Consider the following 24,050-nt stretch of genomic DNA (forward strand, 5'->3'; position numbering starts at 1 on the left):
TTAATTTGTTATATTTATTTTACACACATAGGTATTTAACAATCTTTCGATGATTAAACCTTAATTTGTTAACTTTAATTGAAACATCGTTCTACGCCTTTATTCAATATTCTTACTTTTTAATATTATATTTAAAAATATGTATTAAAGATAGGTTTTCTCGGTTATCCAAGATATGTTATGGTACAACTTTTTAGATTCCAGGTAAACATTGTTCTCCGATTTGCACGATTCTGCCAATTTATTTTATTTAATTTTTTTTAATCTTTGGTACTAACAAATATCTTTTCATTTGTTTTAATTGTGATATATATACTTTAGTTGTCTCAGTTTAGAAAAAAAAAAGCAAGGCTGAAAACGATACAAGATGATCAATTGACGAACGACTCTCCAAAGGTACCTTTCAAATGAGAAGTAGAAAGTTCAACATTTCCGTCCACATTATTGGTTTCTTCACCAATAAGAACGTCATTGTGAATTTTGATAAAACACCTGTTGGAGGTGAACAACGTAATAAAGTGACGCGATAGATTACTGATAGTGTGGATTTGAAGTGTGGGATCAGCAATCCAGCTCAGAAGGCTTATTTTTCCAAGTTTCCGGGTTGAGTTTGAAATTGTTTGATGTTTTATATCATCTAACACTAAGATTGATTCATATACCAATAAAGATGCTTAGAGATGTCGTATGGGGTGTTTAATGAATTGTAACTTTTGGTGCAAATATCAATTCTGGTGATGTACAAATCAAATTGAAAATTGAAATTTTGAGGTTTGGATTGGATTGATTTTTGAGCAAACTTGTGGGTGCATGTGCATAGAGTTTGATTGATGAATATAAGCTGTTTTACTTTAATAAGAATAAATTGTGCATTTTTTTCTTGATTGAGAAGGAATCCTAATGTTTTTGTTCATTGATTTGTTCAAAGTACGCCCTGTCATGTTTCTTGAATCAGTTAGAAAGATCTATGGGGTTACGTTTATTCTCTATTCCTAATAATTTGTTCTTTACCTCTTGTCAATAATTTGATGAGTCTTAGCTCAAGTAGAGATATAACATATTTATTAAAATATTAAGTACTTCCATCATCAACCACACACGATCGCCTTTTGCGATGTTGAACATCATAAAAATTCAACTAAAAAAATAATATAACATAATTAAAAAAAAACAAACAATATAACATTTTCTATGGGTTACGTAACAACTTTTAACTCAGATCTCAATAATAATTAAAAGGTAATAGCTTTACACGAAAACTATGAATACACAGGTAAACAAACTTAGGATACTGATGAAACGAAACAAATAAATTATTGTCAGAAGGGAAAAAAGATACTAACTGCTTTCAATATGTTGTTTGTGTACCTTTTATTATCGAAAACTAAATTCTCCTAACCTGGGATGTTCCCGGGTGATAGCCTAGTTTGACAATAAATAAATAAAATAAGTTTAAGTTATAAGGTTTTTAAATTAGGAAGTTAATAAATGATGATTACACATTAAAAATGATGGAAATTGATTTAGAAATCGGCCATAAATAAACATATTTCAAATTTCAAAAATATAAATAACTCAATATGGTAATTATTTTGACAATGCAATAAATATAGCAAAAAAAGACAAAAAAAAATTATTAACATCTACTTAGTACAAATCATTAAACATGTAAAAATAAGAAATTCCATTTTATAAAATTTCAATTTTTTTTGAATTTATCTAAACATAACATAAGAACATTGAAAACAAAAATTAATTGAAAATCTAAAACCTAAAACATCTCATTTGTTAGAAAATCTATTTATTTACATATAGTTAACAATTATTTAAGGAATTCGGATTAACTCACCGTAAGACACATTATCTCCTCACAGGTCGGCCGCAAAATCACTTGTTGTTGTCTGTGAAAGAACATACTAAATAATCAGATTATACATATTATAAGAACTAGTGGGAATGCCCGTGCGTTGCCGCGGGTATTTATGTTTGTTGGCCGCACATTACGCGACGGGTTTTACGTATTTTACCCACGATATGGATCTATAAACCTGAGGTTTCAAGTGAGTGGTTAAAAGTGGGTTTCCTTTTCGGGAAATATGCATCTTTAATCAAATATGATGCTTATGGATAGAAATCTCTTAAAACAATATATACCATCACTTAAAGGATTTCATGCTAAAGGATGTTAACCACTTAACTATGTGCAAGTATTTAGAAGAAAAACATATACCGGTAAATATACTTTGATTATATTTGATTATATAGCTAAGTTACATAACTTCAACAAAATTCTTGCAACTATAAAAAAAAAAGATTTCGCGAGCTTTAAACATAAAAAACATTGGGAAGACCATATTACGTTAGTCCTGTACGTCTTTAGCCTCCATCATCCGGTTTACTTTATATTTTGTGTAACTAAAAGATACCAATCTTCCTGTCACATGAAGCAATTCAAGAAAATTTTCGCACAAGTGCAGCTGAGGGTTAAGTGGAAAATAAATAAAAAAACAAGCATAATTAGTTAAGTAGTATATAGTTACCTTCATTAGCATAATCAAGTTCATCAGTCTCTGAGCATCATGTTTTGTTTTCATAGGTTGTTACACTACCAAGCACAATAAAGGAAATTATTTTATCTCAAACGGGTCATATAAAAAGAAATTGCTGTTTTAACCCGTTTAGTATGAATGAGTTGATCCGGTTAGTGTTTTATCTCAAACGGGTTTAAAAAAGGAAATTGTTTTATCTCAAACGGGTCAAATAAAAAGAAACTGCAGTTTTAAGCTTTTAGTATGATCCGGTTAGTATTTTATCTCAAACGGGTTTAAAAAAGGAAATTGTTTTATCTCAAACGGGTCAAATAAAAAAGATTTCAGTTTTAACCCGTTTAATATAGATGAGCTGATCCCTTGTAATTAAAAATTAATACTGTTCTTCTTTACCCAAAAAAATAATACTGTTCTTTTCATAGAAGCATTTTTTGTATATATGGTGGCTGGTATGGTGTGAACAAGTCACATCAGCCATTTACATTTATAGAGGTTGGTTGCTAAAATTGGTATTACATTATAAGTTGATTTATATTTTACACCTAACTTAAAGAAAAATTGTTTATATTGCATCTGGCTATCTGCAGCTCCAAACGCTATCTTCTACACTATGTTTATTAATTAATTATGCATCTAATTGTCTAATATCACATAATCACTACACCAAAGTGAATATCCAAACAGCCCACAAATGCTTCAAAAAGTACAAGAAAAAAAAACATCAAACCTGGAATGCGAGACCACCCTTGGCAGAGTTCATCACACTCCAAAACGCCATAAACGTAAACAGAAACAATCTCCTGAGAATGATAATCTTTTCAGGAAGCTCTACAAAAGTGAGTGAAATCTGAACCCAAGGCGGAGACTCTTCAACCTTCTTCTTCAGCCGTGTCTTTAAACTTCTTTTTGTTTTTTTTCCTGTTCTCGAAGCTTCTCATAAGTATTTATGCAACGTTTCCCATAAGATAAAAAAGAAACTTAGTAGCCTGACTCATACCTTTATTAGTAGAAAAGGAGTGTTTGGTTGCAAACGAGCGTGCACCAGATACCATCTCGCGAATATTAGAGTCCTGCAACGCTTTTCCTGACACAGCCTGTTAATAAAGACAGGATAACCTAAATCATCATGACAGTAACTGAGCAAAAACTATCCACTTCATGCTTTAGATCTTTCACGCTTTCTCTATCATTCAAAACCTTGTAACTGATTTTTCGCTCTGACATTAAAACAAACAAACAAAATACAATCAAGGAAACTAAACCTAATAGATTTCAAAACTCAAAACACAAGATCAATATAGCTGAAGTCACAAACTCGCTGACCCGTTTGGCGTGTTGACACTTTTTAACACTAAAACTGACCGATAAACAATCATTATCGACCCGACCGGTTCTGCTACATTAAAAACATTTTCTTTTTGAATCTTTAGCAACCTTTTTGCTGAAGGACTGGTGACATTAATGGGTGAGGGTAGAGGTGCACATTTCGGGTAATTTTGTTAAAACCAGTTTCAGGTTGGAGTCGGCTTCAATGCATAGGGTTACAACCAGATGTATACCCAAAAAACATTAGCTTATATGAACTGTATAAAACCAAACAAACCGATTTCCTTTGTAAAAAAGCGAATAAAAAAAGCATTTAAACAAGTCGCTCAATGCATATAAAGTATCAGAAACTCACAATCAGTAAACATCGGATATTGACTCACATGGTAAATACATTAAATGTCAATCCAAATAAAGTAACAAAAACTCACAATCAGTAAACAAACATATCAGATATGGGCTTGTCATCTTCCTTGCTCTTCTTGTTTCCTGCGAAGTTATTAGACAAAGAAAAAGACTCAGATTGCCATGTTCCTATGAATACACACACATTTACTCTTTCATACATAATAAATCCATCAGAAAAACTTGTAAATTTCTCAGAGAAGAGTCACCTTACATGTCACAACAACCTGTTAACAAAACTCTGCATAAACTACACTTAAATTTGAATCTCAAAACCAATTCAATTGATCAAAATACTTACAGTGAGAGTCGTAGCTCGCGAATTAATTAACATTCATTCAGATAAATCAACAGATAACCTAGGGTTTGTGAATTAATCACGATTTGATTAGAAAATCCAGACGAATTCATGGTGACCGTTAACCTAGGGTTTGCGGATTAATCACAAATTTAGCAAAGAAGACATATGAGTTTGACTAAGAAACTAATTAATTCAGCAAATTAACCTGACCTTCAAATCCTGAGTGAGAGTCGATGAATGTTGTAGAAGGAGCACGATTAAGTTTTGGATGTTCTAATGTCGAAATAGGAGTGTTGAAGAAGATTGATTGATTCGTGAATTCTGATCGCTACCGTCGGCAGTTCCCTAATTTCAGTCCCTTTCTCTATCAATTTCTCTCCATCAGTTACAAATCCATTCGATATCTCTGAAGGTATTCCTTGATTACTCACAATTTTGGAAGTCGATTAGGGGTTTAAAAAAACCCTTCGCCACCATCACCGGTAGATTCATTCGGTAAGAGGAACCAGAAGATGAATTAAAGTAGGATTGAAGGAATTCAACCGATCTAAAACTGAAACATTCATTCAATCATCTATATACTGAAATCCCCCAAAGAGACGCTTCATTTGCAGGTCAGCATCGAATCCCATTCAATTCAATGGGTGAAAACCCTAATTTACCCCTAAGGTGTCTTAAAATTTTGGAGAACTTGCAACTTAAATGGCTTTAGGCACCTTGTACATATTGCTTTAAAATTGATACGTGTGGCAAAATTACCATCTTGTACATCACTTCTCCTTTTTAATATATTATAGATAAGCAAGCTTAATAAAATTTAATATAAAAAAGAGTAATGTAACATACCAAGTAGAACAATTTTGATCATCGATAAATTTAAAAAAAAAAAACTGGGATTCATCTTCTTTTTATTCATATTGCAGAAAATCTGTTAATACAATTAAAAAAAATGCATTATATAATAATAATAATAATAATAATAATAAGTTATTAATAATACTAAACACAAATTGTAAGACCCGTCTCAATTTATCATGAATTTACTACTAAATAACCTTTAATTTAAGAAAAATACGGATTAACAAAAAATTTCCGCTAAGTTTAAAGTTCCTACATGATTAAAGTACCTAGGATTTACATCCTTACTAGTTTAAAACATACATAATGTGGCATCAAGAGTTACATGTTCCATTTTCATCTAAAACAAAATATATTCTTGCGGAAGCTTCAAAAGTAATGTGTTCGGTTCTTGTTATTTGCTTGATCGCCATCCGGAATATCACCTACTTCACCTAACATCAAAACCAACTTAGAAATTAGTTTTGACAACATATAAATGAATATAATCAAGTTCCAATATCGAACAAACGAAAACAAAACAAAAATTTATAACTTTGATCTCTCGCACCACGCGAGAGATTCCCTTAAGTCTTTCGCATGCCGCGAGCGGCCCCGCGTGTCGCGCCAGATTGATGTTCCCCCGTCGCGTGCCGCAGGGGAGACACTTTTCCAGCAGGTTCACTTTCTGGACCTGCATATCCGCCCAGCTCCAATTTTTTTTGAATACCAACTTCAAATGGTCATAACTTTTTATCTATAAGTCCGTTTTAGGTGATTCTTTTTCCTACGTGTTTGTAATAAAAATACGCATCCATTTATCATATTTATTTGCATCAAAATTCGGACTATAAGCTGTTAGCCTATAAATCCTCTTTTATTTATTTGACCCATTTTGTTACATGTCATATTTTACATCATTCTTTCTTATTGGTTTCCAAACTTAATTACCCAATTCCCCGGGTTTGTCAACTTTGGCGTATCACTTCCATTCCATGGTTTTACATACGCAATCGAATAATGCTTGTTTTCAATGTTTCAAGCATGCTGCTTTACATAAATTCTACTAGTCAATTTTTTTACTTTTGTCCCAACTTCAAGGATTTCTTAAATCAAGCTTAGCGCATCCATTTACATGGCTTACGTAGTCTTTTGCTAACACATTATGTGACCTTCGAGTCACCACATACATCATCGTTTTAAAACACAGTTTTGACCCGTTTGGTTGTCGAGTGAGGACCTTCACTTCTTAGACAAACCAAGCTTATTACAGCCATTATTTTGACCCATTTACTATGATATACCGAACGGTTCTAACCGTTCTTTTAAACCCGTATTGCTTATTTCAATCATGCTTTAACCAATTGTTTTAATCAGTTTTGTTTGCCAAGTGAACTTCGTCACTTCTATGGCTTACCATACATACCCTAGTCCTTCAATTTGACCCGTTTGATCTATCGAGCGAACTTCGTCACTTCAACGACACATCAAACGCTCTTATCACACTACGATAATATTAACAAGCTATGACTAAACGTTTTTGTGTAATGCGACGAAACTAATAGTTACGTACCTTTAGAGCGTTCCTTTCAAGCGCGTATCCGTTCCGGCTTGTCTGCTTGAGGATTCGATCCCTTTACCTATAGAGTTCAACCAACTATCGTTTAGAACTCTATTCATAACGCATAATGCATAATTTTGCCGTATCAATCAAATATGCATTTTTTATTCGAATTATAACATTTTAGCCTTCTCTTAGGCGTTTCAACAAACACCTAAAGGGCATCGTTTTACAAAATCTATTTTCAAGTTCATGACTTAACTATTTAGCCAAAATCAAACAATCTTTGCAAGTTCATTATTTCTAACATGCATAATAATAATAATAGATTTACTTCATGTAAACCATTTACACCAATTTTATGATCACATTTCTAGTGTTCTTTATCACTTAACAAAAACCCACTTAATACTTAGATGGGTGACCATGAATTTCATAAATTTTGAGCATCAATTCAGCAAGTTATTGTCTAGGGTTTACTCCTAGACATGTTTTCATCCCTAATTTTATCCAAACATCAACTAATTAAGTTCAAATTTAAATTTCACAATTCACCAAGAATATGAGAGGAAACCAAATTGTAAATTTTGACATACCTTATGGTCACTTTACTGAGATGATCACTAATTTATGCTCGGGTATCAATTTTGATTCGTTTTGGTCTCTCAATTTGATCAATTTAGCAAGATTAGGGCTTGAGCTTGAGAGCCCTTTTTGGCTCTGGTTGAAATCGCAGGAACACACACACGTATGTGTGTGTTTTTGTTTATTTAATTTTATTTAATTGAAACTTCATTCCATTTGCCCATGTTTAGTCCCTCAACTTTACCCAAGTTATTTAAAGGTTGTCCTAACCATGTTCTTTATTTCTACAAAACTTGTAACTAACTAGGTTATTTATTCCTAGTTAGTTTATTTTGTTTATTACCAACATTAAATTTTTAAATATAAGAATTTGTAATTTCGGGGTGTTACACAAATCATCAAAAAATGTAATTGAAGTGTCAATATATTGCATTTACCTGAGAATCTCTAATTGAAGTGTCAAGAAGTAGAAGAAGAAGTTGGGTGAGAGAGAGAGAGAAGAGATGTTGTGTAGATATGATATGGAATGAGATTATGATATCAATAATTGATGTGTTTTAATTTATAGTATATCCGATTAAGAGGCTGTTTGGCAACATCTGAATGGTTAAGTGCTGAACCAGTAAGAGGTCTGAACCATTAAGTGTTGAACCAGTAAGAGGTCTGAACCATTAAGAGCATGTATAATGCCTAACCGTTCAGAGGCAAATGTCTGACCAATTCAGATTAGAGGTCTTAACCATTCAGAGGCAAATGTCTGAACCATTCAGACATCTGCTCTTGAAACAAACAGTCTGAACCATTAAGTGCTAACCAGTAAAAGGTCTGAACCATTAAGAGCTTCATTAAGAGGTAAACAAACAGCCCCTAAGTGAATTCGGGTGAACCAAATAATAAATCCAACCCGAATACAATTCGGATCCCTCCTCCATATGGCCTCAAATTCATTCCATCCCAAAATAAGCTTGAGGCTCCACCATAACACGCCACGTGTCTCAAATGCATCTCATTTGTTATATTATATAGATAAATATTATATCTGTATGATAACAAATTACTGAATCTAGATCAATATTTTAGATACTTTGTAACGATGAAAATTGATAAATAAATAGTTTTCGAAAATCGCATAAAGTATGGTTTTTCTTTGTGCAACTAACTCTGCCTCAATTCAAGATAATCTAGTAAATCAGATTTTTATTATGTGATGAACCTTACCTGACCCGAACAGTCGAACTGACCCGATTTTTTCTATGATCGGACATATGGAATTGGAACATTTAAAAAAGTGATTCACTTGGAAAAAATCCTGGATCCGCCACCGCTCCACTACATCACCTAATCCACCACTTGTTGCTACCAATCGAAATCCTAACCTACGCATAACCACCTCAGAAGTAAATCCAAGATCTAGAAAAAAGAGGAAATTACCAGGTTTTTGAGGTTTTCCATCAGCCCATTTCGAGTAGGAGAAATGGACGTTCTGCCGGCTGATAGCTTTAGATATGTAGGGTCGACGGGGGTGGTGATAACAGGAGCTGGTTGTGGGGCTGGTGGCAGGTTATGACGATGGTGATGGTGGGTGGGATGGATATGTTAAGTAAATTGCAATTTGCGTCCCTGTGGGTAAAAATGTAATTTCGTCTCATTTGTAATTGTAAGTTAACAGGGAGATGATGAGAGTGATGCAAAGAAACAAGTTTATAAACCACAAGGACTCAGACAACAAAAATTAAGTTTGATGAGTGAACAATGATCCTCCAATCAAATTACAGGGACACAAATTACACTTTTCTAGTTTAGTGATTTACTATACTCTTTAATTCTAGTTTATATGTCAGTTTTTTTTTTCAAAAATTTTGATTAAAGATTATTGTTTATTTGCTTCTCATCACATATATGTGAGACAGAAACACAAGGGTGGATACACTCAGTTTCTCCACTTTTAGGAACTTTATGAAGGATAATTTTTGGTTAAAATTTAGTATATCACTAAAGTGATGGTCATCAGTAAACAAAAAATAGGTTTCGTGAAGACTTCCCCTCCTTTGCAACGAGGCAAATTATAAAAATCATAAAAACTAACACTAAGCTATCCAAAACCCGGCCACCATAACATGATCAGTTTGTGCATAACCTTTTGAAGATCAAATACTAATAAACTCTTACCCAATTTCACCAATATAAACCTCATTCCCCACTTTCTCCATTTTTTAGCATATCCCATAATCTCGTCATCTTGTTTCTTAGTTATCATCTTTTCTAAAGCTCACTCTTTTCGATATAGAAAATACACCACTAATACAAATCGCGGTATGGTTAAATTTACGGGAGTACAAAATTTTGTTGCCGTAACTTCCACAATCATGCACGGATAGGAGATTTTTCTATAACAGATGGAGATCAATTGCCATCCTTTGGTTAACAAAAACTCCTAAAAATAAGAAGTGTACAAAGAAACAATATGGATCGCACAAGTTGACACAATGTCGAGCAAAATATAACACAATGCCAAAAAAATATAACGCAATTTCGAGGAAATAAGACACAATGGGTCGCAAAAGGCACAATGACGCAAATATATAAAAAACACAATGATAATAAACAAAAATTCTAAAATCTACAACCTATAAATCTAAAAGTGAAAACCTAAAATCTCATATCATAAGGTTTGATAAGACGGTTCCAATGCCGCTTGAATTAGGTAAATTGGAGTCCGTTTGATACCCTTTATATGACTTTTTATTTTTAGGAGAGTTTGTATTTGATCTAAACCTATGAATTAGGTCAAGATATAAGTTTTTCCAACTATTCTTTTAAAGAACAAGGAATTCCTATAATAAAAGTTTATGTAAATGTCCTTTTCAAAAACATCATCTTTGCGTTGGTACTCAAACTACATCGATGATCAGTTATTGTGAAAGTGAGATCAACGTCACCCTTAAACCTTTGACTATCACATACATATAGCTAATGATTCTCCAGTCATACTTCTCAATCCGGCCATCTATTATAAATAACAAACTTAAAACTAGAAATTAAAAACTTAGTTAGTATATGACCTAATTAAATTAGTTTAGATGTACCATCAAACTTAATGTTGAAAAAAGTGAAAATTGAGTTAATAAATGACCTAATAAAATTAGTTTAGATGTACCATCAGACTTTACTGTTGAAAATAAGTGAAATTTGAGTTTTTTACCAAGTGAAAATGTGTTTTTAGTAAACTTTTGACACAAATATTTACATGTAGTGCGATTAACATAAATATTAACAACACCTTACCGAACGTTCAGGAACATAAACGAACGAACACAGCCTCTGTTCGTGTTCGTTTGTTTAACTTATCGAACAAAATTTTATGCTCGTGTTTGTTCATTTATTAAACGAATGAACATAAACGAACTTTCCGCCAAACGGTTTATGAACTGTTCACTAAACGTTCGATTCGATTTCAGCCCTAGCAATTATGAATAATCTTAGCTTTTGTTCCCTAATGATTAATATTTCATTAATATATTAACAGTATAAAAGAAAGTTCTCTTTTTAAATTGTGTCTAATATAGTTATTATTAGCATAGCTAGGGGTTGTTATTTTCATGTTTTGAAAATTATCTGAATACGGATTGTAGCTTGTAACACTTTTAATTAGGGATGGCAATCGAACCCGATGGGTAAACCCGAAACCAGACACATTTGGGACGGGTTTGGGGTCAGTTAATCGGGTTTGGGACGGGTTTGGGACTAGTTTTTATTTTTTTCGCGGGTTTGGGTTTGGGATTTGGTGATATATCCGTTTACCCGACCCAATTAATCGATAAAGTAAACCTTTTTACCCGATTGTATACCCGATATAATTTCTTTTATATTTTTAAATATGTAAATATATAATACATCCTTTTTTCTATACACATAGGTATTTTATCCTGTATACATTATAGTTATTTGATATATTTCTTTAGTGATAATACTAAATGTAACTAATTAGTAGTTACCCGATTGGTTTTGGGTCGGGTATACCTAACGGGTAAACTTTTTAAAATTAATGGGTTACCCGAAATCCGCGGGTATACCCGATATCCGATGGGTATTTACCCGCTAGAAACCCGACGGGTTATAGGACTGGTTTGGGACAAGCATATCTAATCCGGTTTGGGTTTGGGATTACCCAAACCCGACCCATTGCCATCCCTACTTTTAATGGTCCAATCAACCAAATGTTGACGGTTTAGTGTTTCAAAAAAAAATATAAACTATCACCAGATTCGAACCTTTAAGCGAAGAGGTGCTTATCCATGTAATAATTCGAATCAATCATGGAACAAGATTATTGGTTGCGAGTTGGGGCCGAAATAGAAAAACCAAAAATGCTTTAAGATATGATATGGTAGTTAGAAGTTAGGAACACATACGAATCACATGGTGAAGATTCTGCAATAGAATTTGATGATCATATAATGCAACTGCTAAAAGATTTGACCGGTAGAGTTGGTGAGTGAAAGGGTAGGTATTTTTTTGAACCCAACATGATATTCAAACAAAGATTTTTTTTATTATAAAAAAGTTACAAACACTAAGAATCGTTCTCATTAATCTCTATAATTGAAAACGGCAACGATAAACTAAAATTTTATTAGTTTACGAAGTTAGCTAGAAAAGTATTTCAAATTTATGTGAGTGTGTTTTAGTAAAAATATAAAGCTAATAATATAAAGAGTAAATTTCACAGTATTATCTTAATTTTGAAAGTGCTCTTTTAAGAGTTTTAATTTCGAGTTGGCATTAAGGATGCCGACAAAAAACGCGTTGGCATTAAGGAATATACCGGTTCTGGATCAATTATGTGTTTTGTGTAGCGAGTATGTAGAGACGTGTGATCACATTTTCGTGTCTTGTCATCATGCACAAACGGCTTGGCTGAATATTGCAACTTGGTGTAACTTACCGCCCATTATTGCTTTTGGAATAACTGACCTGTTGACACTTCATGAAGTTAGCTCGGGTTCATGGAAGAAAAAGAAAGCAATACACGCGATTGTTTTGGTCACAATATGGAGTATATGGAAAATGAGAAACGATGTCGTTTTTAGACAGAGTGTTCCGAATGCTATGAAGATGTTAGACGAGATTAAATCTATGGCGTACCTTTGGGTCAAGAATCGCTCGAAAGAACTGTCGTTAACATGGGAAGATTGGAGTAGGTTTCGGTTTGGTGCCTAGATCCTTAATGTAATTGTTATAGTTTTGGTGATGTAACGTGTATGTACATTTGGTGGTAGCATCTTGCTACAATGAATAATATATTTTTGTCGGCCGTTCAAAAAAAAAGAGTTTTAATTTCATTTTATGTCCAAAAAACACATGTTTTATATCACTTTAAGTCCTTTACACCAAAATTAATTAAATTACTCAGTTAGGTTTATTTAAGGCAGGGATATTATTGGTATTTCTATAAGAGGAAGAAATGCAGAACTTGAAACCTATTTTTTTTTTGTCTAAAACAATCAGGAGTTCAGAAGACCTTTCTGACTTCAAGAAGACATTTTCAATTCAACCAAAACAATCAACAATCAAACTCTCAAACCCTAACATCAGGAGTTCAAGAAGACTTTTCTGAGTTTACCGAATCCCTCTCCCGCCAAATCTGGGGCGTCGCCTCCTTCCTCGCCCCTCCACCACCACTGCCTCCGCCACCACTACGCCACCGTACTCCCACCATAGCCACTGAATCGGATCGGAATCACGGAAATTCCGGCATCGGAGATGCTGATGATGATGTATCGGATCCGATATCTCCAATTGACGGTTCATATTTGTTGAGATTTGGGGATGGAGATGGAGATCAAGATGTGAAGTATTTGGAATGTGTTGGTGTGACGGATGAAGTGTTGGTGTTTGCGACGAATGTAGCGCATCATATGGAAACGTGGCTGGATTTTCCGTTATCAGAAGAAGAAGATAGTGATGGTAATTTGATTTGTTATGTAGAATTGCAATTTTGAATGCGTGATTTTGCCCTAATTTTGGTATGAGGTTTCTTTTTTATGCATTTTCTATTATCATATGAAAGGGGAAACCTTTAAATCATTGTCAGCTTTTTTTGGTAGGTTTATGATTCTGTATATTCTATTTTGTGATGCTTTAAAAGATGATGAGCCAGTGGACGGATGTTATGACCAAGTTAAAGTATAAGGAAGAAATGCAGAACTTGAACCCTAATTTTTCTTGAGGAAGAAGATGCAGATCTTATAAAGAGGGGATATAAAGGGGAGAGTAAAAATGTGAAATACCAATAATACCATTGCCTTAAATAAACCTAACTGAGTAATTTAACTCAATTTGGTGTAAAGGACTTAAAGTGATATAAAACATGTGTTTTTTGGACATAAAATGAAATTAAAACTTTTAAATGGCACGTTTCAAAATTCAGATAATACATAAAGGACAAAAAGTGAAATTTACTCTAATATAAATAAACAAGTAAACAAAATAAAAATAAAAAATGGGCCCAAAAAATACAAGCCTTGAAGGGGTATGTCCCAAATCCTGCGTCGGCCACATAAGTTAGCCTTAGGTCGCGCACGGGACCATACCCAAAGTAAGCGAAAATGATGACTTTCCCGACCTTGCGCCGACTACAAGGGTGTGTTCGAAGTCGCGCGCGAGGTCAGGACCAAGATAAAATCAATTCTGACACTTAGTTCCTTTGACAAAAGACCTGACTTCCATGATCTTGCGCCGACTGCACTGGATGTAACAAAGTCGCGCGGGGGCAAGAAGCACAGGGTAACATCGGACAAGTACAGAAGGTACGAGTGGCAGAGCAGTGGGCCAATAGGTGCTCAACAGACTATATCGGATCATGTTGCACGATGAACAATCGTGTAGGGGATAAGAAGTACACAAGGACACATACGTGGCACCAATCAACTTGCGCCGACCACTTCTCCATGATCTCTGCTTAACTGCTGATGCAGACCAGGCAACAAGGACAATAGTCAGGACACGTGGATCCATTCAACATGCGCAACCACCCTCTCGCCTGGAATCACTAACGGTCGTGACAGAAGAGGCCGAATGAATATTCCTTGTTGTCGACCTTAGGCCCAAGGCCCATCGGCTCATATCCTTCACAAATCACCTCGGCTATAAATAGAGAACTTCACCTCCAGATTTAATAATCGCTCTCTTCCTCTCACTTAAATACACGCACTTTTATCCTCAAAGCAAGTTCTTATTCCCACGCCGGAGGGTGGTTACAAGGAGAACCCCCTATTCTCCTCCTTGTAACGAGCTTCACGGTGTGTTGATTGTTTTAAAGGATCGACGTAGCTATTCATCGAGTTCAGAAGAATATTAACCTCATTTGGATGAGACACAAACCACAAGCTAACCACAACCTAACCACAACCTCATTTTTCGGAACGTCGTGTTGGGCTTGGTTCGTTGTATCCCAAAAGTCACTAGATCACTCTTCATCGTCTATGGTTCTTCTTACATGACAGCATTTCGTAAGCATTAGAGAAGTTATTAGTAGTTTGTTAATGAAACAAATAAATATGTAATTTTTGTGGTTTAGTAAAAAGGGGTAAAATAGTTATTTTATAATCTATTTTTAATGAAATGGGTATATTTGATATTTCTGACTTTTAGGATGGGTAAATATGTAATTTATTAAGTTTATAGGGGGATATATGTAATTTCCCCATTACATTATATAAAAATAATTGCATACCTCTGGAGAAGGACGAAAACAGGAGATCTCACAGGTAGGAACTACCAACATCACCTGTAACGGCATAGTAGGGATTGTGACCAGTCCCAAAGATGAACATGCGGCTTTTCTCCTAGCCTCGAGCACTTTGATCTGTGAAAGCCTCTTATTTGTTAAGGCTATTCATCGGTAATCACTGAGTGATTACACGTATGATTATCTGCTCTACTTAGTAAATTTGTATTGGTTTTTTTATTGGAGCCATTCGAAACTACTAACGGATAATAACTATTAGTGATAATTTGTGTCAAACTGTTAGTAATACTCACTTTTTTAAAAGTAAAATACTTATGTATACTTACATACTTAAAGAGTATTTTCATAGTACATCCATCCCCATTTCTATATAATATTCTTGGGTATGTTAGAACATGTTTCTATTTTTTGTTCCTTGGTTTTTCTTTACGTAAACAAGTACCTAGTCTTAGTTTTTAATAGAAATAACATATATTATATGAAAGAATTAGCATATCGAACATCAAAAAGGTATGAGGTCTTGGTATATCTTCTACTTTTGGCTTTGGAGCGTCTATGGTTACTTGTGCCATGTAAATGACACATCATCTATGCAAGTACATGAATGTCTCAAGCATGGAAGCTTTTTCAGGCAATCCATAGTGGCGATCTCCACCGATGGTGAATATTTCACCAGATGGGGATTTGATTTTCAGTAGTTTCTTATCGCAGGCAATACAGACCTAGTTACAGGATAACCAGTCCATACCTAGAATTATATCGAATTCTGCAAGAGTCTTGGGTAAGAGACTAATAGAGATGGATTGTTTCTTAATGGATATAACGCATCCCTCTAAGATTTTAAAGGCTATTTATATGTTTACATCAGCCATTTCTACCTCATATGTTAGTCCTAGGCTTCTTAAGGGCAGGTTTAGTAATTTACAAAACTTATGATCTACGAAACTTCTATCAGCTCCGGAATCAAATGAAACTCTAGCAAAAAGATCATTAACGAGAAATGTACCCGTAATGATGTTTGCATCGTTGACCGCCTTCTTTGCGGTTAGTTGGAAGGCTCTAACATTAGCTTTCTAACATCGCCAGCCTTAGCTTTTCCGTCAGTTGTATTCTTCGGGCAACCGATTCTAATGTGGTCATTCTCACCACATTCATAACATAAGGCATTCTTTATATCCTTGAACTCGTGAGTCTTATGGTCGGGTCTCTTACACATGCCACAACTCTTTTGTGGCTCAAAGCGGCATTTTCCGAAATGTCTTTTCCCGTATGTCTTGCATTTGGGTTTATCGCGATTCAGCCTTGGCTGATTCTTTCTTGAATCAGTCTTATTCTTTTTGGAATATCAAAAGTGGGAATCATACCACTTTCTCTTATTATCAACCTCAGCCTTGGCCGCTCTTATTCGAATATCTTCTTCGGTTAGGGATTGGCCCAGATCCACAACAGACCTAACGGTTGTGGGTTTTGAAGATTTTACCATCCCTTTGATTTCAGGAGCTAACCCTCCTATGTATCTTGCGATACGCTTAGATTCTGGGTTATCAAATAGGGTACTAACCTAGATAGAGAATTATAATTTGGCGTATATTTTCTACAGTCTAGGTCCTTCATTATCAGCTTTAAAAATTTTGACTCAACATTTTCCACCTCATGAGGTAGGCAGTAGGTTTCTCTGATCAGCTCTGCAAATTTTGGCCAACCCATATTATACAAGGCGACCTTTCCCATGGATTGAACCAATGCTTTCCACCAAGTCAGGGCATCTTCCTTAAAAGATTGGGTAGCCGCTGATGCCAATGATTGTCTCCATTTTGTCGAGCCACTTCAATGCATTGATCGCGTCTCTCTCCCCCATGAAATCATGAGTTTTACATAAGACAGAGTACTTATAGGAACACCCTTCTTTAGAATTTCGAAGCTCTTTCCTAGCGATATGTTTTGCCCCACTAGTCTTACTCCTAGTGGAGGAGTACTTAGAACTATGGGTTTTGTGGGGTGTTGAGCGAGGGGTAGAGATAGAAATTTGTCTCGATGGCTCGGGCCCTTTGTAATTGGCCATAAATTCAGCCATAGCCTTGCTGACTTCAACAACAATCAAGGTTTCGAGATTATCTCCTCCACCTTTATAGTTGGGTGAAATACCACCACCATCACCGTTTTTGCCAGTATTTAGCTTGTCATGATTGTTTGAGCTACAGGCTATCAAGAAGATTTATAGATTTAAAGGTGGATCAATTTAAATTGTGATCTTATTCTAATGAATGATAACAACTCCACACTTTTTCTATTGATTCAAAAATCATAATTTTCATTAAACCAAAAAAGAGTACAATATGATGTCCAGAATTGGACTTTTGGAAATTAAAATACAAATACAAAATTTTAAACAAAAGTCTTCATTCGTCCTTTTTGCCCTTCACCAGCTTTATTAACTTTTGGAACATTTTGTTGGTTCTTCTTTCACTCCGTTGCACTTGGCATTGAATCTGTTCGGTTCTTTCCAATGCCTGGTTAATTGCTTCTAGTGTGGTTGGTGGTTGAGGAGGTTGTGGTGACGGAACAACTGGGTACTGATATCCAGGATTTGGATACCTAGGGTTTGGATAGGTGGGAGGAAAATGAGGTGGATATAAAGTGTTCTGAATGACCGCCTACATGTAGGGGTCATAAGGGGGTTCCGAGTGGGCATAGTCCATCGCGGCTGAGGTATAAGGGTTGTCATATCCAGATGGAATTGGATATGCGGGGATTGGATTATCATAACCCATAGGTGTAATGTCTGTGTCAGGAGCCGGGTGGGAGGGTCCACCCATTTGTGGGTCCTCCGGTATTGGTGCATAGCTACTTGTGGATGGAGGAAGGGGTGGGAGAGAGCCAAATCTTTCTCCAATGTATACCGACATTCTTGAGCCGGTGTGGGATTTTCTTCGTTGTTGTTGCTCCACTAGTTGATGAGGTAGCACCTGAGCATCGTCTTGTGAAGGGAAACTTCGGGTTGCACGTAAGTAGGTGATTGGTGTTCTGGGGTGTTGTAGAAGTTGACCTGTCCAAAGTATTGGTTCCAATCATCTAGACCTTGATATGGGGAACTAGAATAAGAAGCGGTATCGCTAGATAACTCGATCGGGTGTTGATTGGTTCCCGAGGGTGGCATCTCTGGGTCGGAGTCATAATCTTGTTGATATTGACTAGGATGTGGGGAGTTTAGGTAATTAGAAGCATGGAAAGATCCGTTCGATTGTGGGTGTGAGTGCGAGTGTTGTGAGTGTGAATGTTGGGAGTGGGAATGTTAAGAATGTGAATCTTGTGAGTGTGACTGTTGTGGGCGTATAGGTCCTCGTCCTCGCATAGTTCCCTTTCCTTGTCCTCTTTGTCTTGGCAACATCTTTCCTGTCAAATATGAAATCAATAACTATATATAGGAGTACTAGCCTAGTCTTTGAAGACCTAGACTCGGAGTTTTCCTAAGGAAACTTTGAATGTGATATTTGAGTTTAAACACAAAAGGCTAGTGTTTAATTCACTCAAATTGTAGCTCTGATACCAACCTATCACACCTCGGTTTTTGGTGGGCCCGGACGGTGAGTTTATGTGTAACGATTGATTACAGTTTCACAATTGGCAGTGGAAGATAGAGTGATAAAATATTAAATATAAAAGATTGAATATATTAAATAAATTTTATAGCAACTTGTTTGGTACAAAATATCCGACAAGGTAGGATTGAAATAAAATAGACTTTGGACGTCATAGGTCTTTAGCCGTGGAGTCGCAAATTCCAAAGCTTTCTGGTCAAACCGTATCCAGCCTACTATCAAGGTTTGTTACCTATGGTCAATCTTTTGAAAATACGTCAATTTTTACTAGTAAATTCTATTAACTGACTCTTTTTGAAAATCTTTCCTAAATTTCATTTGATATGTATTATGAAAACCAGTAGGTAATCATTTAGTATTTCTTAGGATAGGTTTCTTGTCACCGGATTTACATGCTTCTCAATACAGCCGGGGACTAGAAATCATATGTCGGTACTTGGTAAATGTACACACCATCTTTAATATTTGCGTCTGTTAGGTGTATGTCTACACCCTGCGCATATTTTATATGTCCATTATAATTTAATGAGTCAAGACGCCCGGACACAGTACCATTAACCCTTAAGTATTTAATGTTAATCAAGCAGTTCGGATTAAACCGGATTCTTATATTTATGAAAGCATTTGCTCATTTATATATTACCCATTCCAAGTGGCTAAGTTTTTAAAGCAAAATAGGCTAAAAGTGTTTACCTTTGCTAGCTGTCTAAAACAGAGTATTGTAGTGAAGTTGTATTCAAAGTTTATTAATCATAGGCATGATTATGACGAGTTTGACATGTTAAAATAAGTCTTATAATGTTATATGAACTGTTATGATGTCAAGACTTGTGTTTATAATACCTAAAAGTCCAATTGTCGTAAAATGCATAAATTGTGTTTTTGACTTTTATTTAATACATGTTTGACTCGTCATTTCACCTCATTAACGTGATGGTCAAAGGGTATAATCGCAGAGGCTTAATACCTTCATTATAACGATCACGTAGGAAGATTTAATTTGAACTTTGACTTGACCGAAAAGGTCAACTCCGAAAGTCAAAATAAAAGTCAAACTGCTTGATTTTTGGTTAATATCTAACTAATAAACTGAAATTGACTCAAAAGAATACTTACTAGAAATGGAAGAGGTACTTAGGACTTGGAAGAGGAGGCTTCTATAGATTAGAAGTAGCTCCAAAGCAGATTTGAAGTGAAGACGTGAAGGTGTGATGAAAAGTTCATGAAGATCACTTATTTATACTAAGCTTGGAGCTCCCAAATCATGACAAGTGTGATCAGGAGTTGTAACACCCCAAATTTCGTATGTCATATTATAATGTTATAATCGCAATATTTTGACGAAAAGAAATGGTAAATATAGATCTTTACCATTATTAAAGTTTTATAAATTTTAGTAAATATAAAATCTTATGTATGCAAGAAGGTTAACTAGGTTAGTATGTAGAAATGGGGAAAATGGCATGTTATAAAAGAATGAGGGGATGAAAGTGATAAATGTGTAAATAAAACATTTAACAAATAAATGTTTAGTGTTTGGAAAGTGGGGTGTGCGATCGGGAAGAGAGACCAGGGGAAACTTTCCCCTCAAAACCCTTACATCATAAAATCCATCAAATTAAGAGGGGAATTGAAGGTTAATCGAATGCATGAACTAGGAATGTTGATCACCTAAGTATCTCCAACATCAAGTAAGTCGAAATTTGCGATTTAGTGATGTTTGATTTAGTGGGTTTGTGGAATTCGTGAATGTAATGTAAAATTTAGCATGAATGTTGGTTGCTATAAATGTGTAGATGTTAAGAAATGCTTAATTTTGAATATGATGATAAATTGGGGTAAAACCCACTTATATGCCAATGAATAATTAGAAATTGTGAAGCTCTACATGCTAATTAGTCTAATGTTGATGACATTTTGATGAATAGATGATTTAGAACAATATGTATATGCTTAGGGTGGCAAATTGTGAAGTTGGGAATGCTTATGTTAATCAATGGATGAATTATGGAAAAATATGCTTTAAGTACTTGTACTTTATGCTTTGTAGTTACTATGCACGCCATGTGTTCAATGAAATGCCTTAGAATGATTTAGTTGTGTTTTGACATGAATTCTTGATAAAATGATGTTATGAAATGAAAATGAATGTATGCTTAGTCGTTTAACGCCATGAAGAATAAGTAAAATGCATATGTGATGCAAAGCATACGAAAGCTAAAAGTGTAAAGTTATGACATATAGGCACGAAGAAAGAAGAAGGCACGAGTCATTTGAAGTCACAAGCAACGCAAGACCACGGTAAGTTCATATGAACTTCATTCTCTCTATATGTAGATTTATGAATGTAAATCTTGATATTTGAGTCCTAGTATAGAATTATTATTATTGTTCATGGTAAAATTGTGTTAAGTTGAGAATTGGAAATGGATAAGAAATGCGAAGATAATGGATGTGTTTTAACCCGCTTCAAGTGGGTCGAAATGTTGGAAAGTATGATGCTGAAATGTTTAGGTAAGAACTAGTAGAAAACGGGTCAAAATGGCAAAAATGTGTAGAAAGTGTATGGTATGTATTGATCATGCACGGATGAGTCGAAAAGCTTACATGTTGAATGTTTCGAAGGGTAAGGGTGAAAGAGCATAAAGGAATTTATGCTATAATGGGAAGAATGATTATAATAAGAATGTTGGTTAAAAGAGAAATGAATGTTAAATTTCACTAATGGGTCGAATAAGAATAAGTATATGGAAGACTTGAAATTTGTTTTGAGAATTTTTGCTAATGAATGTTTGCGTTATGTATGATAGGTAAATCCCACTCTTGATGATGCGAGCTCGGACCGAACACACTACATCGCCCTTTATGCGCTTCTGGTTAAGGTTGACTTTTGGTAGATAGGGTCAAAACACTTGTGATGGAATCTTGTATGGTTACAACTTTTATGTCTTTGAAACATGTCGTAGAATTAGTATTGAATGATGATTGTTAAAAACGGGGAATTGCTTATAGTACGAACGGGTCATGCCCAATTTTTGTTAAGAATAGTATGTCATTATTTGTATTTTTGAATGTGAAAAAGTAGGCGTCACAGGAGTGATAGGAGAAGGATTAGTGGTATCCCAGGTGTTCAAAGAAAGGAGATGTGGCAAAAATTGCGAGATAGGTGGCGCAAAGGCAAGCTGCAGCTGACAGCTAGCTTCTTGCTGTCAGCGACCTCCTTGTGGTCCGTAAGGACCTCTGTCGCGCCTGGTTTTCAAACCCCTTGCGGACCGTAAGGGGTTGTCCCTTGCGGTCCGTAAGGGACCCTCAAAAGGCATAAATTTTGCCTTTTCGTATTAAGCCTCTCAACTCATAACTAATATTCTTTTAATATATTTATCCCTGTCCTCCAACATATTTGGATTATATGGAGAGTTTCCGGACACGTGTTGCACTAGGATTTGATAATATTATTCGGGTTGTTACAGCTCTCCAAGGCATGAAGGGGAAAGCGGTGGGGTCCACTCTGAAGCACCCATAACTCATTCGGACAAATACCAAGACTTAATCAATAAAATTTACGACCAATTTAAACTTTTGCACTTTACTTGAAAAATGGAACCAAAGTTACAAACATCTATTTAAATTCTAGTTGGAAACCTTCCATTACTTTACAAAACTATGAAACACAAGTTTTAAGATAATTTTTGACAACTAAACATTAACTACATAATATCCAAAACATTTTAACCCATTTACACAAGTTAAGTTCGGAAGTGCATTGAGGGCGATATGGAGTGTGTTAGTTCCGAGTGTAGCATGGCCATTTAAATTGGGGTTTTACCTATAACACAACAACAAGAATTATTATCATCTATATATGAATACATCATACTAACATAGAATTCTAACTTACAACAAACATGATAATCATACTATTTATCGTTTTCATTCTTGCTCTCTTTTTAGACTAATACTAACAGTCTTTCGTTTGATCCGTTCATGGTATAACATCATACGGCCATCCTTTTTACATCCTTATTCTAGTTCATTTGACCCGTTCATAACAGGTCAACATATGACCATTCTTTTACATATTCATACTAGTTCGTTCGACCCATTCGTAGTGGGTCTAATACATAATCATTCTTTATGTACGTGTCATTATAGTTTGTTCGCCCATAATGGGTCTATTCATGATCATTCTTTAACATAACATTCTAGTTCGTTCGACCCATTCGCAATAGGTCTACTTCATAATCATTCACTAACGTAACATTCTAGTTCGTTCGACCCGTTCATAGTGGGTCTTTTTCATAATCATTCTCTAGCGGACTACGACTACTACAATATATAACATTAAGCAATACTACAAATAGCTTTAATCGTACAAGTATGTGTACCTCGATCTTGAACGTCTTGTGCATTTTTGTTACCCAAGCCTTCTCCTTTCACACCTAAATTTTCACAATTAACATGCTTTAATCTCATGTTTTTCATTTCATTCATTTCTTAACATAACACATTAATAATTTCTCATATTCTCGACATTTTCCGTTTAACATCACAATCACATAAGATCATTGAAATCCCATAAGAATCTCTATTCTAAGCATTTCATCAAACACTTGGTGTACATATCTAAATCAACGAATAATGTACAAGTAGTCTATACATATTCTTCCTATTTCATAACATGGATTACTATAATCAATCAATTTCACATATCTTCATCCCACATCAAATTATCTAACAATACTCCATTACATACAAGTTCACACATCAACATTACACCAATTTTGTACCTACATGATCATCATACTTCATCATACTACTACTACTACAAATGGGTTTTCACTTTTAATCATCAAGATAACCAAATTCATGCATAATTCTTGTTCTATAAGGTGATTCTAACTCATAACCATACTAATTTCACATGAACTCATGGATTGGTTGCAACCCACTTTCTACAAAATAACCAAATCATGAAATTCAACTTACCTTATGTTAAGAACTCTTTGATGATGGAGAATTTGTGTTCATGCATACAATCAAGCCTTGATTCTCCTTCAATTTTCTGATTTTGTGTTGGAAAGGGGTTTTCCCCCTTCTTTCTCTAGTTCCAGTCGACACGCACACACTAATGTGTGTC

The 24,050-nt window shown here is 34.9% G+C and overlaps 3 long non-coding RNA genes across 4 annotated transcripts; 1 reads left to right on the forward strand and 2 right to left on the reverse strand.

Moving 5' to 3' along the window:
• Positions 1-3,567: 3,567 nt before the first annotated feature.
• LOC110934959 lies at positions 3,568-7,950 on the reverse strand. Of its 2 annotated transcripts, XR_002588751.2 has the most exons (5): positions 7,576-7,950; positions 6,992-7,058; positions 4,792-5,873; positions 4,307-4,364; positions 3,568-3,643 (listed from the first exon to the last, which is right to left on the reverse strand). It is a non-coding gene; the product is annotated as an uncharacterized LOC110934959 (long non-coding RNA). The 2 variants fall into 2 exon arrangements; XR_004890374.1 differs by lacking the exons at positions 3,568-3,643; positions 4,307-4,364 and adding an exon at positions 4,610-4,704.
• A 12,519-nt stretch (positions 7,951-20,469) lies between these two features.
• LOC118491104 lies at positions 20,470-21,795 on the forward strand. Its single transcript, XR_004890375.1, has 3 exons — positions 20,470-20,604; positions 21,158-21,214; positions 21,724-21,795. It is a non-coding gene; the product is annotated as an uncharacterized LOC118491104 (long non-coding RNA).
• Positions 21,796-22,472: 677 nt separating this feature from the next.
• On the reverse strand, positions 22,473-24,050 carry LOC110934960. The gene is made up of 3 exons (XR_002588752.2): positions 23,900-24,050; positions 23,299-23,352; positions 22,473-22,739 (listed from the first exon to the last, which is right to left on the reverse strand). It is a non-coding gene; the product is annotated as an uncharacterized LOC110934960 (long non-coding RNA).

This window comes from Helianthus annuus, chromosome 4 (genome assembly GCF_002127325.2).
Source record: "Helianthus annuus cultivar XRQ/B chromosome 4, HanXRQr2.0-SUNRISE, whole genome shotgun sequence".
NCBI classification, from domain to species: Eukaryota; Viridiplantae; Streptophyta; class Magnoliopsida; order Asterales; family Asteraceae; genus Helianthus; species Helianthus annuus.